The following is a 12,982-nucleotide window of genomic DNA, read 5'->3' as shown; positions in this document are numbered from 1 at the left end:
CTCATAGAGAAGACTGAGGGGTGGTTCAGTTGGTGAAATGCCTACCACAAAGATCATAAGGACCTGAGTTCAGATCCACAGCACCACAAAAGCTAGCTGTGCACTGGAACCCTAACACTGAAAGGTGGAGACAGGAGGGTCCCCGTAAAAAGTAGCCAATCAGCAAGCTCTGGTTCCAGTGGGTGTGGTGGTTTGAGTGAAGACTGCCTCTGTAGGCTTATGTGCTTGAATCCTTGGTCCCCAGTGGGTTGGGGCTGTTGAGAAAAATTAGGAAGAGGGTGGCTTTGTTAGAGGAAGTGTTATCACTAATTATCACTAACAGAGGACTTTGAGGTTTCAAAAGCCTACTCTACTCCTAGTTCTCTCTCTCCTTCTCTCTCTCTCTCTCTCTCTCTCTCTCTCTTCTCTCTCTCTCTCTCTCTCTCTCTCTCTCTCTCTCTCTCTCTCTCTGTGTGTGTGTGTGTGTGTGTGTGTGTGTGTGTGTGTGTGTGTGTGTGCCTTATGTTTGTGGGTCAGAAGTAAGCTCTCAGCCTACTGCTCCAGCACCATGCCCGCCTTCCTGCTGGCAAGTTCAGCTCTCCTGCTGTTCCAACACCATCCGTCACCACCATCCCACAGAACATCAGCCTTCCAGAGACTGGCAGCTCAGTACCAGATTAGAACCACTGAGGCATCCAACTTCATGTCTGAGCAGCTGGCTTCCAGGTTCTCAGCCTCTTCTGCATGTGGACAGCCATTAATAGACTGCCCAGCCCCTGTGGGTAAGCCAAGCTAACAAATGCCCCTTATAATAAATGTTCATCGTAGCCATCCATGCCTCTAGAGTAGCGGTTCTCAACTTTTGGGTCATAACCCCTTTAGGGGTCAGACAGGGTTCACATATTAAACATCCTATAATCAGATATTTTCATTATCATTTATAACAGTAGAAAAATTATAGCTATGAAGTAGCAATGGGAATAATTTTGTGGTTTGGGGTCCCCACAACATGAGGAACTGCATTAAAGAGTCGTTGCATTAGGAAGGTTGAGAACCACTGCTCAAGAGAATTCCAATACAATGTCTTATAACCGAGCTGTATTTCGTGACGTAGTTGGAATCATTTGCCATCACTGTTCCATCCATGGAGAGCCGGCGTCCCTGTTAATGGAGAGAAGCCATAAATGAGTTGGTCGTGTCTTCATGTTTAAGACTCTTTGAAGAAAGCCCGTTATGACCTGACAGGGAGCCATTAAGTTCCCACAGAGGACACATTCTCCAAATCTCACACTTCACTGTCAGATCATGATTCTAAAGCTAGTCAAGACCTCTGAAACGAGGTCCTCCATTAGTCTTCATTGCTCCACTGCTAGTAGAGAAGGCGCCTTCGAAATGGTGCTGGGATGTTGCCATAAAAATCAGGACTGCTCTCAGGGCAGCCAGTCTCCCGTGGTCTCAATTTCTACGGCACTCAGTGAGAAAGAGATGGAGCGGCTGCCACCATTCATCCATTAAGAAAACCTTGGTTTTTCCAGCGCCTGGGAAAACCTTGCCGTGTTTATTAGTGACACCGTGGTGGGTAATCTCAATTGTTCAACTTGGTGAGATCTAGAATCACCTTGGAGGTGGGCCTCTGAGCATGCCTGGGATGCATTATCTTGGCCAGGTGAGCTGAAGGGGGGGAAGACTCATCCACTGTGGGTGGCACCATTCTGTGGGTGCATAAGAAGGAGAGTCAGCTGTGGGCAAACGTTCATCCGTCTCCGCGTCTTGGCTGTAGGTGCTGTCCGGTCAGCTCCTTCGAACGTAGGCCACTGTGACTGCCCCGCTGTGCTGAACTATTGCCTCCAACTGTGAGCCAAAACAGAGCCCTTCTCATTTAAGTTGCTTCTGTCAGGGTATTGTTACCATAGCAACAGGAAAATAGATTAAAATAAAGAGTCCTTGGCTGTAGGTGCCAGCCGGCTGGCTCTTTTGAGTCTCGGCCCCTGTCCAGCAAGGACAATGTAAAAGGTGGGCATTTTCGTAAGGCTGACGGATGTCCGCGGAGACCAAGCATGAAGTCACTGTCATGACCACGTGAATGACGGATGCATGTCAATATGCACAAACTCCTTCCATCAACAAAGTCATACTTACTAGCCTGAGCACCAGAGTCGCTGACCAGGGCATGGTGGACCACAAAAATAGTGTTTGATGACAGCATTTATTGCATAAGCAAAGCAGAATAGTAAAACAAATAAGGAAAGGATCGCCATGTATACAAGGGAAGTCTCAAAATGCCAAAACTCCATGTTCTCCCTTATGTATCTTCTTGGGTCTTAATATCTTCATTTACATAAAAAACTCACCTCTAAAAGAAAACAAAAGCTAGGGAGACAGTTGGGTTGGTAAAGCACCTTTCTTGTCAAAAGCAAAGTGCTTTCCTCTGTCCCATCCCCAGGATCCATGTTTAAAGTAGAGAGAGAGAAAGCAAAACATGATGGTGTGGCTAGAACTTGTTGTCTCAGCACTGGGGAGGCAGAGACGGGTGGGCACCTGGTCTCAGTACCCGGTTATCTTAGTTTACTTGAAGAGAGCCGACTAATGAGAAACTATCTCAAGGTATGAGGGGTACCTGAGGAACAACACCCAGAATTGTTTTCTGACCTCCACATGTACACACACACATGCATACATACACGTACGCACATCCACACATATGTGCACACACACACACACGTATTCAAACACACAAAACAAACAAACAAAACTGAGCATGGTAGCTCATATCTGTCATCCCTGCACTCAGGAGACTGAGGCAGGAGAATTGCCCTGAGTTTGAGGCCAGCAGTAGAGGAAGGTCCTGTCTCAGAAACACAAGCAGAGTCGTCCTGTTTTCAGCAGACGAAGCAGCAGGCCTCGTCTTCAGCATAGTCCTGAAACACCTGAGTTTCTATTAAACTGTGTGAAATCATTTCTGACTGCCAATATGGTATGTGGAGCTCATCAGGATTTCACCAGCAAACTCGTGTATTGGGCTGATCAGACGCGACTGACCCAGAAGCCCGGGTGTCAGGATCATCTCATCACACAAGCATCTCTGATGATGGTGATGGACAAGCAGCTTTGGAGACCTCAGGAACAAGCCCTTCCCATGCTCAGAGGCAAGGCTCTCCACCTGAAGCCCTCTGTGTTGTTGGATGTTTCTCCTTATAGCAGCTACCCGGAAGCAGATCTAGCAAGAGTCAAGCAGAGAAAGAAAAGTGGGTAGCTATCCCTTCTGCTTACCTAAGGGTTTCCCTTTTCTCCTGCCTCAAACACCCCTTAAAAGCCTTATATTTTCTACTTTAGCCAGACTCTGAAGCTTGGCCCTCCCAAGGCTGAATTCATCAGAGCTCCTCCTGCCATAAAGATACACACAGAGAGAGACAGAGACAGAGACAGAGAGAGACAAAGACAGAGAGATCCTTAACACAGCATGAGTTTGTCCTCTGGAAATAACTGGAAGGTATCCAGGAAAAGAATTCCTGAAGATAAGCGCTTCAGCAAATGCTCCATGAAACCTGCTGCTGGGTCTGTGGAGTTTCTGTTTAAAACAACAGCAACAAAAATATCTCAATCGAGTGTGTGTGTGTGTGTGTGTGTGTGTGTGTGTGTGCATGGGTGTGTGTGTGCGTGTGTGTGTGTGTATGTGTGTGTGTGTGCATGGGTGTGTGTGTGCGTGTGTGTGTAAAATCAAATTTAACTAAGGCAATAAATTAATTTTATATTCCAATGGTAGAAAAATAATCTGACCCCTATCTGGAAGCTAGGAGAAATACAAGTTTCTCATTTCTCATTTTGGGATGATGCCAGGGGGCAGTAGGTGGGAGAGGGGAGGAGGCTAAAGGAGCAGATTTTCTTCTTACTCTTGTTTTTTTTTTTAATTGTATAACACATATACATGCTTAGACCTCCCTAAAAGAATAAAACAAATCACTCAGCCTCTGGCTCCAGGCCTCCATCTGCTGTCAGACAGATGTCATGGAAACTGCGCCTCGGCCAAAAGCAGGGGATCGGGGAGCTGAGAAAATGGTTTCCATGGCTCCAGAAAGGGACCTTGGTCTCCACACAGAGACATTTGTCAAATGTCAGCTTGTTTCCCTGGCTGAGGAGCCTTCCCACTCCATACTAGCTAATGCCTATTAATATCGTGCCCAACCTTCAAAGCCTGGCTTAGCTGTGCCACTGGCACCTAGTGGGTGGAAACTGAGCAAGCAGGAGACCCTATGTCTTCTCCTGTGCCCTGAACAGGCAGGAGACCCTGTGCCTTCTCCTGTGCCCTGAGCAGGCAGGAGACCCTATGCCTTCTCCTGTGCCCTGAGCAGGCAGGAGACCCTATGCCTTCTCCTGTGCCCCGGCAAGCAGGAGTCCCTATGCCTTCTCCTGTGCCCCGGCAAGCAGGATCCTGTGCCCTGAACAAGCAGGAGACCTTATGTCTTCTCCTGTGCCCTGAACAGGCAGGAGACCCTATGTCTTCTCCTGTGCCCTGAACAGGCAGGAGACCCTATGTCTTCTCCTGTGCCCTGAACAGGCAGGAGACCCTATGTCTTCTCCTGTGCCCTGAACAGGCAGGAGACCCTATGTCTTCTCCTGTGCCCTGAACAGGCAGGAGACCCTATGTCTTCTCCTGTGCCCTGAACAGGCAGGAGACCCTATGCCTTCTCCTGTGCCCTGAACAGGCAGGAGACCCTATGCCTTCTCCTGTGCCCTGAACAGCGAAGAGTCCCAAGCATGGGCTGGGCAAACTCTGAGGAAGCCTGGCTGGGTGCTGGCCTGGCCTGGGTGCTGTTTTGGTAGGATGCTGGCCTGGCCTGGGTGCTGTTTTGGTAGGGTACTGGTATGGCTGGGTGCTGTTTTGGTAGGTACAGGTCATTAGCCTCTCTCTTACAAGGTTTAGTTTCATCATTCCAATTCAAAATTCCCATTTTCTCAAAAAAAAAATGCATTCCTCTGTGGTGCAGCCACTGTAATAAATACCTTTAAATAACAGGAATAAACTCACGATGTCCAAAGGATAAAAATAAGAAGTATGAAAGGTGAAGGTAATAAGGGGCTAATTAAGAAGAGGAAATGGAGGGGACAGATAAGGGCAATAAAAGGCAAATAATACTGAAATATGTATTTGCAGAGAATGGTATGATGGAACTCATTATAATATATACTTAATACATGCTATTAAAAAGCCATTTTTAAAATCCCCCTCTTTACCCGAGTCTCCCTCTGACTCATATCCTGTTCTCCAGCCCGACTCTGCCCAGCATCCAGCCTGGCCTCCTCGGTCCTCTCTCAGGGCTGCTACGTTACGGTGTCCCCTGCCAGGAAGTCTGTCCCCTAAACTTTTCAGGGCTTGCTCATCAAGCCTTCGGGTCTCAATGAGATGTCGTCTTTCCCAGGAGGTCTTCTGTGCCGTGGATTTAAAGCTACATGCCTCCCCTCCCACCCGATGTCCCCACAGTGTTCGCTGCCATCTGACACACCGGTTGTTTTTCTTATCTAAGCTGTTGTCAGCCTCCCAGTAGGATGCAAGCTCTCCAAAAACAGGAGCTGTTTAGATTACTGTCGCCACCGCACACACCTAAATGTTATTCATCGTGATCGTCCGATGTGATGTCTAAAGTCCTAAGTCTAAACCACTAGTTAGACTTCAAGCTGCCTTTGAACAGTTTATACTGCCTAACCCTCAAGCACAAACCCCTTCCCCCAATTATCAATTCCCTATCTGACACTGATCTCTTATATACATCCCTGGGAACTTCCCTACATATTTCATTTAGTTTTATAGGAACTCCAACTTTCCATTGAATATTCAAGTGAAATGCTTTTAATGTCAGGTTTCTTGTGAAGACCTGAAAGGCGTTCTCAAACCAAACCATCTTCCAGACTTGTGATGCTGCACTGGGAAGACAGAGTTCCTCCGCCATCTTGTGGGAAATTCAGGAACTACAACTACAAAGAGACCGACTTCCTGCTTCTACGCATGCGCATAAGAAATGCGTGCTTACTGAGGTCCCTTCCCTATCCCAAAAAAGCACCCCGCCTTATTCCCTGACCAGGCCTCTGTTTTCAAACATTCCTTGGCTAGAAGTGTTTTAAGTTAGTAATTCTCACTGTCATGGAAAGTTAGTAATTCTCACTGTCATGGAAAACAAATTTCCTCTTGGCCCAGCAAGCATACCGCCATCCCCCGCCCCCATCCACCCCCAAATCAGAAAGCCCTGTGAGGAAAAGACATGACTCCAGGAGCAATGTGGGAGTTTGGAGCCCTCCCAAATCAAAGTCTGTGGCGCCTGCTTGAGGCGTCCTATATGTCTTTTCTTCCGATGTCAGACCCCATGTTCTAGGTATAAACGCTCCTAGGAGACGGGACCACCAAGCTAGAGTTACAATGACTCTGGCTATCACGGACCACCAGCTAACACGCAGGTCCTTGTTTAGAAGGCAGAGGTGGAAGGTTACAGTTTGCCACTAGAAGGCAAACGGTAGAGGCAGATGGACATGAAGAGGCAGGTCTGTGACACAGGCCAGGGAGCTCCAAACTCAGCTTTAGCTGAACTACCTTCTGCTCCTCCTAGCTGTGTGTGACAGCACCCAGTCCACACCATGTTCTGGGATCGGGGAGCAAAGAGGGCGGGGAGCAGTTGTGTCGCCTCAGCTGAGCCTGTCTTGACAACAGCCACCTAACGGTGCTGGGAAAGGGCTGTGGACCGAGTGAGCCAGCTTGTTGTAATGAGATGAATCACTTGAAAAGACCCCATTTGTGAGTTATGACAAGGTTCCAGAATCACATTAGCCAAGAGTATAGACTTTTCTCTTTTGCATTATCCATAGAAGAAATGCAAAAGATCACAAAGTCTTAAAATTTCAATCTCAAGCCGTTGCGTCTGAATTATCCTCTAGAGGGGAGGGATAAAAATCCACAGTCCTAGAGAGCTGTGGCAAGCGCAACCCGGGCACCTGAACTAAATAGCTCTCTTCAGCAGCCAGCTATGTGATTTGGGACTCTCCGGTTCCCATGTCCTACCCTGCGAAGTGGTAAACCAAAGCTGCAAAAAGCAAGTTTGCCGATGCCTCAAAAAGTTCAACACAGGGCTCCCTGCTCCTCCTGGCTCCAGAGACTGTCGCATCTTTGCATCCAATGCCAGCTTTGTCCCTGAGACACGATGGTGCAGGTTGGAATGAATGGATTTGGCAATATTGGGAGCCTGGTTACCAGGGCTTCCTTCATGTCTGGCAAAGTGGATATTGTTGCCATTGGTGACCCCTTCATTGAGCTTGGTTATGTGATATTCATGTTCCGGGATGACTCCAGTGGGACTCTACCCATGGCAAGTACAATTGCACAGTCAAAGCTGAGAACAGGAAGCTTGCTGCCAATGGGAAGACCGCTACCATCTTCCAGGAGCAAGATCCAGCCAACAGCAAATGGGGTGATGCTGAGTATGTAGTGAAGTCTGCTGGTGTCTTCGCCACCATGGAGAAGGGACTAGGGCCCACTTGAAGATTGGGACCAAAAGATCCATCATATTTACCCCTTCTGCTGATGCCCCCATGTTGATGATATGAATCATAAGAAGTATGACAGCCCACTAGAGATTGTCAGCAAGGCTCCCTGCGTCACCAACCGCTCAGCCCCCTTGACCAATGTCATCCATGACAACTTTGGCATTGTGGAAGGACTCATGACCATAGTTCACACCATCACTGCCACCCAAGAAGCCTGGGGATGCCCCCCCCCGGGAAGCTGTGATGTAATGGCTGTGAGGCCGCCTGGAACATCATCCCTGCATCCACTGATACGACCAAGGCTGTGGGCAAGGTCATCCGGTACTAGATGAGAAGTTCACTGACATGGCCTTCCATGTTCCTACCCCCGATGTGTCTGTCATGGATCTGACCTGAAGAAAGCTGCCAAGTGTGATGACATCAAGAAAGTGGTGACATAGGCATCAAGGGCCCTCTAAAGGGATTCCTGGGCTAGACTAAGGACCAGGTTGTCACCTGTGACTTTAACAGTGGCATCTACTCTTCCACTGGTGATGCTGGGGCTGGCATTGCTCTCACTGACATCTCTGGAAAGGTCATTTCCTGGCATGGCAAGGAATATGGCTACAGCAACAGGGTTGTGGACCTCATGGCCTACACGGCCTCCAAAGAGTAAGAAGCCCTGGACCACCCACCCCAGAAAGGACACAAGAGCAAGAGAGAGGCTCTCAACTGCTGAGGAAAGTACCTGTCCCAACTCGACCCTGGATGCCGAGCATCTACCTCACAGTGTCCATACAATAGTATCTATTCATTTCATTCATTCATTTACGGCCCAGCAATGCTTAAGCACGCATGGGCAGTCCATTTATGGTGGTTCTCCGGTTGTTCCTATCCTGGGCAGTCCTAGATGTTTGTGTTATTGTCATAACCAAGGTTCCACAGTCTCGCTTTATGCTGTCTATCCAGTGTTTTTTTTAAAAAATAGTATCTATAGTGCAGTTTAAAAGTAGGTTTATCCACAGTGTTCAAAAACTGAGTTCATCAAGAAATTGGTCATCAAAAGAACAAATAATCCAATTAAAAAATGGAGTACAGACCTAATCAGAGAATTCTCAACAGAGGAATCTAAAATGACTGAAAGACACTTAAGGAAATGCTCAACAGCCTTAGTCATCAGAGAAATGAACATCAAAACAACTCTGAGATTCCATCTTACACCTGTAAAAATGGACAAGATTAAAAACATTGATAACAACTTATGCTGGAGAGGTTGTGGGGTAAAGGAACACTCCTGCATTGCTGGTGGGAGTGCAAGTCAGTGTGGCAATTTCTCAGAAAATTAGGAAACAACCTTCCTCAAAACCCAGCAATACCACTTTTGGGTATATATCCAAAGGATGCTCAATCATGCCACGAGGTCATGTGCTCAACTATGTTCATAGCAGCATTGTTTGTCATAGCCAGAACCTGGAAACAACCTAAATGCCCCTCAACCAAAGAATGGATAAGAAAAATGTGGTACATTTATACAATGGAGTACCACACAGCAGAAAAAAATAACAACATCTTGAAATTTGCAAGCAAATAGATGGAGCTAAAAAACATCTTTTTGAGTGACGTAAGTCAGACACAGAAAGACAATTATCACATATACTCACTCATAAGTGGTTTTTAAACATAAAGCAAAGAAAACCAGCCTACAAATCACAATCCCAGAGAACAGAGACAACAATGGGACCCTAAGAGAGACATACATGGATCTAATCTACATGGGAAGTAGAAAAAGACAAGATCTCCTGAGTAAATTGGGAGCATGGGGACCTTGAGAGCGGGTTGAAGGGGAGGGGAGAGGCAGAGGGAGCAGAGAAAAATGTAGAGCCCCATAAAAATCAATAAAAAATTAAATAAATAAAAGTTAAATGAAAAAATTGATTTCAATAGACTTTGTGAGCTAATTGGTGCAACTCTGCTGATTAATGGAGCACAGAAAGGAAAAGAATTATAATGAATTGACAAAGGAAGGAGACTCATAGCTTTCCTCCTAAATCACCTCCACCTCCATCCTGACCAGTCACTCTCAATGGCAGCTTCTTTCTCTGGAGTTAAGAAATATAGTCTCTAAAATATACCCCCCCACACACACACACATATACTCTCTCTCTCTCAGTATAGAAGAATGATTGCTTTTTCTTCCCATTTTAATCAATGCGGACCATTCCATATGGTCCAAAGCCAAGAAAAGCCATGTATCCAATGAATGAAGAAGCTGAACACCATGGGAATGACAATTAACAGGACACAGCCACTTGCCAAAAATATGACCTATGAGGCAGAGGACCATGTCATGATGCTCTGCTTGTGGTTTTTATTTGGCTGTGCTGGAACTGGCCACGTAGTTTTCTTTGAAGAAAAACATCCAGCTACTCTGGGTATGAGTGAGGGAAAGGGAAGGGGAAGAAGGCGCTGCCCACAAGGGCAGGAAGGCGGGAATTCCTTCAACTCAGAAAACTGGAAATTCTGAGCGGAAGTAACCTACTTGCCCCCAGCAAGCCAAAACAAACAAAAACAAGAGATAACAGATAGTAAGACTCCCAAGCTCTGATTTTTCTAGAAGGGAGTCAAGAGGATTGAAACTTTAAAGGAGTTGGACCATGGGTGTCTACACACAGAGCCCTTGCTATGTTTTCTTATTGCATCCAAATCCTGCAGATGTGCACATCTAAATCCTACAGATGTGCATGATCCAGGATGAAAACACTAGGTCCATAGAGTAGAGATCCAAATGCCTCTCCAGATTAAGTCCTTCCTGTGAGAAGATGCATCTGTGAGGCCTGGACAAGAAGCATAAGGCACAGCAGTGATGCTCCATGTACAAACCGTCTCCGTTGGTGAACGTGTTAGAGCGCCTCCACACACAAGTCAATAAAAACAGAATGGGGTGTTCTCTATTGCAGACCATAGGACAGTTGGGCATCTTAAAGAACTGAATCTCAAACAGGGAACTGACTTGAGTCGCTAAGTCAATAAGTAATGTAGAAAGCGGGAGCAGAGCGCAGTGGATAGAATTCTCACTGAGTATACAAGAGACCCTGGGGTGGATTCCCAGCACCGCAGAAACCAGACACGACAGCACATTTCAATAATGCCAGAAGACAAAGGGGCAGGAGAATTAGACTTATACACCCCAGAGGAAGTAACTGCACTGCCCATGCTCTCCCCCAGGATCCATTTTTACCACTGGTGTATATCTGGCTTTGTTTGTAGGGCTTTGATTCTAATGAGAGCACTTGAGGCTTTTCTTCAGAGGCTGGGCCTCCTGTTCCTGGGGTGGGCTTGTTTCTAAAAGCAAGGTAAGGAAATTGAGGTTCTTTGAACTCCAACCCCATGAGAGATGGGAATAACAGTCCTCTCCACAGCCTGGAGTCAGGCATCTCTGCATCAGGGTTTACACTCCAGAGCCTTTGCAGGCTTGAGCAGAAGCTTCCTTTTGTGGGCGCTACATAGTGTATGCTGCCACCGCCGCTGCTGGCTCTGTTTCCTCCATATATCCTTTGCGCCCACATCTTCAGGTCAGCATTCTTGTTTGAGGACTTGAGTGAAGGAAGAGAGGGAAGAGGTGGCCAAAGCAGGGTGGGATGCAATGCAAAGCACCTTCAGGTCACAGTCCTTTACCAACCCATGGGTATGGCCGTCTTCTCAGGGGACACCCCGGTATCGTTGGCAGATGCCTAGGCTGGTTCCACATCTTGGATGTTGTTCTCTATCTTGGCTGCAGTGAACATGGATGTGCAGGCACTTCTGAAAGCTGACTTAGAACCCTTCTGATATATACTCAAGAATGGTATAGTTGGAACATACAGCATTTGTTTTTAGTTTTTGAAAAATACACGCTGATTTCCACAGTGGGTGATCCAGTCTATATTTTTGCTCCCTCTTTCCCCACATTCTCGCCAGCATTTTTTTTTTTTGGCTATTGTCGTTCTTAATGATATCCAATCTGACTGGGATGTGGTCTTGCTTAGTTGGGTTTTCAAAGTTCATCAGTGCTGTGGCATGTGTAAGTGTCTAATTTTCTTATTGGCTAAGTGATATCTCTTTGTATGGATATACTGCATTTTGTTTACCTATCAAAAAATAAATAAAATAGTCTGGACACTTGCTAGGCATTTGAACTGTTTTTACTCTGGGGCTGTTTTGAATAATGCTGATGCAAACATTAATGTCCATATTTTTGTGTGAGGTACATTTTCATCTCTCTAGAAGAATGACTCTATCACCCCATCCCAACTCCAAAGGCTCGTATGCTGAAGTCTTGGTCCCTAGTACAGGGTTCAGAGGTTGTGTTTTCAAGAAGTCATTAGATCATGAAGGTGCTGACCGACCTAATCGATGGATTAATTAAGTAATGATTTTATAATTGACCACTACAGGTCTTGATGGGAAGTGTGAAAGGTGGAGCCTGAATGGAGGAAGTGGATCACTGGGATGTACTGTTGAGAGGTACATGCTTTTCTTCTTAAAAGATTATCATCGACTCACGGGCACTTGCTAAGTAGGCCAGGCAGGCACTGAACCCACAGAGCTCCACCTGCCTTTGCCTCCTGAGTGCTGGCATTAAAGGTGTGCCCCCTATGTCCAGCCTATTTTGTTTTGTTTTTTGAGGGACAGTCTTTGCCGGGCTCACACAGATTCCGTTGGCTTTGAGGATCTTTGTGAACTTGCTTTTGTTTCCCCTCCTGTTTCTGGAGTCTCATGAGTGGCTGCTTCTTCTGGTAGTGTGTGTCTTGTCCTTGGCCTCTTCCTCTCTGTACATCTCTGCGTGAGGTAAGCAGCCTCCTCCACCACATCCTTGGGCCACCATGACAGGACTTGCCTCAGGCCAAAAGCAATGGGGCCAGAGGGGGACGACGGCTGAAACCTCTGTCAACATGAGCCCAAACAGACCTTCAATCCTCTGAAGTTGCTTCCCTTGAGTATTTTGTCACATTTGATAAAAACAGTGCCTTGCGGTTATTTCAGTTAGAAGATGTCACAAATATGAATAACAAAATGGCATGTCTTTCCCAAAGACCACACCAGCAGCTGAGCGGAATTTTGCCGGTGGGAGCTGATTTTTCAACAGCGTATGGACTCATGAGGCTTATGGGAAAGTAAACTCACCAGCTGTGAGAATTCTCTTTCCCACAGAGCAGAGAACTCCAGGATCTGCCGCTTAACCGGATTGCTCTAGTCTGCAGAGCCCGGTGCTTCTCACACAGCATCAGCAGCACAAGGCTGCATTGATACACCTCCATAGACTTCCTGTCTGGTCCCTGCATCTGCCTCAGAGGGCTCTAACTTAATTAGATCAAAATGTAAGCTGAGCCTCTCCTTTCCTCCCTTCAACTGAAACGAGAAATAAAAAAGAAGGAGAAGAAGAAGAAGAAGAAGAAGAAGAAGAAGAAGAAGAAGAAGAAGAAGAAGAAGAAGAAGAAGAAGAAGAAGAAGAAGAAGA

General features: G+C 46.6%; 1 pseudogene; it reads left to right on the top strand.

Annotated features, from left to right (window-relative positions):
* The first annotated feature begins 7,163 nt into the window (after positions 1 to 7,163).
* Positions 7,164 to 8,161, top strand: LOC142836741 (glyceraldehyde-3-phosphate dehydrogenase-like; annotated as a pseudogene).
* Positions 8,162 to 12,982: the final 4,821 nt, after the last annotated feature.

This window comes from Microtus pennsylvanicus, chromosome 17 (assembly GCF_037038515.1).
Source record: "Microtus pennsylvanicus isolate mMicPen1 chromosome 17, mMicPen1.hap1, whole genome shotgun sequence".
In the NCBI taxonomy this organism is placed as follows: Eukaryota; Metazoa; Chordata; class Mammalia; order Rodentia; family Cricetidae; genus Microtus; species Microtus pennsylvanicus.
The sequence above is the reverse complement of the archived record's forward strand: the minus strand, read 5'-3'. Positions and strand labels throughout refer to the sequence as shown.